At 33.0% G+C, this 4,215-nt stretch overlaps 1 pseudogene across 1 annotated transcript; it reads left to right on the top strand.

Moving 5' to 3' along the window:
• Positions 1-1,491: 1,491 nt before the first annotated feature.
• On the top strand, positions 1,492-1,975 carry LOC108175419 (cytochrome c oxidase subunit FA4 pseudogene; annotated as a pseudogene). The gene has a single exon (XR_016227920.1). The product of XR_016227920.1 is annotated as a cytochrome c oxidase subunit FA4 pseudogene (transcript).
• The last annotated feature ends 2,240 nt before the right edge of the window (positions 1,976-4,215 follow it).

Below are 4,215 nucleotides of genomic sequence, written 5' to 3'. Positions count from 1 at the left end.
TAACCAAACGTAAAACATAAAAAAGATAATATTCCATAAGCCAGGGTTGGATTACAAAACTTACTCCAAGATTCCAAAAAGACAAAATAATTGCATTGGTTCTGAAGCACTGTGACTATGACTGATACGCATTTCTTAATCTCCATACTAGCTTTGTCATTTGTATATTAGCTATTCATTCAATACCTCAAACCTGGGGCTGGCACTGTGGCATGATGGGTAGAGAAGCCGCCTGCAGTCCCAGCATATCATATGGGCATCAGTTCAAATCCCGGCTGCTCTACTTCCGATCAAGCTCTCTGCTGTGGCCTGGGAAAGCAGTGGAAGATGGCCCAAGTCCTTGGGCCCCTGCACCTTCATGGGAGACCAGGAAGAAGATCCTGGCTCCTGACTTTGGATCGGTGGAGCTCCAGTTGTTGCAGCCAGCTGGGGAGTGAACCAGTGGATGGAAGACTTCTTTCTCTCTCTCTGCCTCTCCTCTCTCTGTGTAACTCTGACTTTCCAATAAATAAATAAATCTTAAAAAAAAAATACCTCAAACCTTTTCACATCATAGAATCAAGATCCCAACACAAGATGACTAAAAATATCAACCACCTTATTATGTCTGCATCTGTCACAGCACACAAATACAATTTTGGCTAGATTTAATTATACTGTCTGAAATTCCCCAGTGAATTTCAAAATTATCTGGCATTCTGTTTTACCTTTATATTCAAGGTATACTCATTCTTTCATGGTTCATAGATATTTCAGATTTTCCTCAGCCTTTTGAATCCCACAAATCCTCATTTCCCCCTCATATTCTACATATATGAATAGCCACTGATACACATGAATAAGGTAATTTGAATAAATACCTCAAGTCACTGTCATGTAGTATATAAATATTCCTGCATTCTTACCCATTAGTGATTCAGCTTCTGTTTAACTTGAAAAATCATGTCTCTACTTGGTTTAACCTAATGATATCTCCTTCTTTCTTGATCTCTAGAGCATTTTATAATTAATTAGAAATGCAATCTCCTTTATTTGTGACCTTCCCATCACACTCCTGTCCAGCTCCTTTAACTCCCCTTCATTATGGAAACAGAAAACTCCTATAAGACAATTCAACTATGGTCTCTGACCATAGCTTTCTTCCTCCTTAAAATTAACCAGAATGATTAGTATTCATTTAATTACAATTTCTTAATTCCTTCCACATCTTAGACTTAGTAAGTTCACCAATAATATCCATATTAACAATTCTCAATAAGATCACAGTTGTATTCTCATAATTATTTTGAGTGAGATTTAGTATGGCTTTGTCTTATTTAAAAGAAAAACAAAATTAATCAGATCATGATTACCTTCTAGGATTATTACTTTTCCTGGGCTTCTTTGACATCTCAGATTCCTGGTAGCCTTTAAATTATTTCTCCATGTCCATCACAAGGTCCTACTCACACAATATTACTGAAGAAAAAAGGCTAAGTCCTCACTGCCGTGGTGTGGAGACTGTGTAGTCCCGACGTTCCGGGTTTGTCTGTCTGTCGTTGCGGACTTGGGAGTTTTGCTGCAGTTATGCTTCGCCAGATCATCGGTCAGGCTAAGAAGCACCCAAGCTTGATCCCCCTCTTCATATTTATTGGAGCAGGAGGTACTGGAGCTGCATTGTATGTCATGCGTCTGGCATTGTTCAATCCAGATGTCAGTTGGGACAGAAAGAATAACCTAGAACCCTGGAACAAACTGGGTCCCAATGATCAATACAAGTTCTACTCAGTGAATGTGGATTACAGCAAACTGAAGAAAGAAGGTCCAGACTTCTAAATGAAATGTTTCACTCTAAAGCTGCTTAGAATGAAGGTCTTCCAGAAGCCATCCGCACAATTTTCCACTTAACCAGGAAATATTTCTCCTCTAAATGCATGCAGTCATGTTGATTTATTGGAGTTTATTACACTGAATAATAAATATGTGAAACTTGGAATGTGTCACTATTTAATGTTGAAAATATACTCCCCTTTATAACCTGAAAATAGTAAATTATGGAATTTCTTGAAAAAAAAAAAAAGAAAAGGCTGAATCCTAAGTTTTTTTCTCTCCTTTTACTATATATTGTCTTGCAAATCTGTATTTCTTTCATTACTTCAAATTATTTTGTTATCCTTATGAAGAAAATGCTAAAAATCACATCTAAATTTCTTTTATAAAGTATAATCCATACTTGCAAGCCTATAGGCTTCCAAAATAAAGAATGCCACTATAGAGTGATAAATGGGTCAATCCATCAAGAGAAAACAACAATTATGTGTGTGTATGTGTGTGTGTATATGTCACCAAACACTGAGGTATCTGAATAAATAAAATAAAATTAACAAATTAAGTCGACAGATACACAATTATACAATAACAATTGCAGACTTGAGTATCCTATTTTTAATAATAGATCATTCCTAGTAAAAAATCAATACAGAATATTAGACTTTAATTAAACTTATACCAAATGGATTTAACTCACTTATAAAGATCATTCCATCCAATAGCAAATAGAATACACATCATACTCAAGCACACATGGAATATTTTCCAGGAGAAATCATGTGCTGAGCAACAGTTCAAGTCTTAACAAATTAAAGAGGATTAAAATCATATAACATGTCTTCTCTGAATACAAAGGTATGAAAACAGAAATAAATAAGAAGATGAATTTCAGAAAATTCATAAATATATAGAAATTTCATAGCATGCTGCTGAGAAATCAATGGAAAAACAAGAAAGCAAAGGGGTAATAATGAAGTTTCTTAAGACAAATGAAAGCAGAAATACAAATAGCGTATTTATGAGATTCAGCAAAAAAATATTTTGGGAAATTCATAGCAATGAATATCTCCAATAAAAAATAAATGAGATCTAAACTGAACAAATATTATATCACACAGAAATACAAAAGGAAAAATAAGCTAAGCCAAAATATAGTTGAAGGAAATAGCAAGCATTAGAAAAGAAAGAAATGAAAGAGATGGAAATTAATGAAAATATCATTGAAACTAAGTTTTTATAATTTATATAAAGGGAACAAAAGCTTAATTATACTTTCACCCTACCCTCCCTCCAACCTCCAATCCCACTATCCCTTCACATTTCTTTCTTATTTTTAATTTTTACAATGAAATACTATCAGTTTATTTTATAATCACAAGCTTAACCCTCCACTAAATAAAGAATTCAACAAGTAGTAAGTAGATAAACTACTGTTTCTCAAGAGTATAGACAAGAACTATAACCAATACTCAGTATTTAAAAAAAACTAATAAACTTAAAAAATTTAGCTAGACTAAGAAGAAAAAGACTCAAGTAAATAAAATCAGAAATTAATGATGAGACATTACAACTGATATCAAAGAAATACAAAAATTAATGAAATTGCTGTGAACAAGTATATACCAATAAATTAGAAAATCTAGAAGAAATGAATAAATTCCAATACATTTACAATCTAATAAGACTAAATCATGAATAGAAAATCTGAACAGATCAGTAATAAAGAGATTGAATCTGTAAAAGACAATCAAATAAAAGTAATCAAAGGAAACCACCTGACCTGATAGCTTTACTGTTGAATTCTACAAAGCATTTAAAAGACTAGCCCAATCCTTCTAAAAGTCTTCCAAAAAATTGAAGCAATATTTACATATTAATGTATTAGTTCACTATTTCTCTTATACTGAAGTCAGTCAAGAGCACTACATGAAAAAAAAAAATGGTATACGGTTATGTGCCAATATCCTCGATGAACAAGACGCAAAACTCTTCAACAAAATACGGAAAACCAAAGTCAGCAACATATCAAAGACATCACTCATCATGATCGTATGTAATTTATTGCTGGGATACAAGGATGATTCAACATACACAAATCAATAAATGTGATTTATTGTAACCTCTGCAGAATGAAAGATAAAATATATGATTTCATTAGATGCAAAAAAAGATTTAACAAAATTCAACATCCTTTCATGATTTCATGAAAAAAAAAAAACAAACTCTCAACATCATTTGCTATAGACAGAATGTAGGTAAACAAAATAAAACCCATATATCTCAACCAATAGCTAACAGCTTAGTCAATGGGAAAAAGCTGAAAGATTTTCCTCCAGGTTCAGAAACAATAAAAGAATGGCTTCTCTCCTACTTTTATTCAAAATATTATTTCAAGGCCTGGACAGA

Source organism: Oryctolagus cuniculus, chromosome X, assembly GCF_051225735.1.
Source record: "Oryctolagus cuniculus isolate XC-2025 breed Fujian yellow rabbit chromosome X, ASM5122573v1, whole genome shotgun sequence".
Taxonomy (NCBI): Eukaryota; Metazoa; Chordata; class Mammalia; order Lagomorpha; family Leporidae; genus Oryctolagus; species Oryctolagus cuniculus.
The sequence above is the reverse complement of the archived record's forward strand: the minus strand, read 5'-3'. Positions and strand labels throughout refer to the sequence as shown.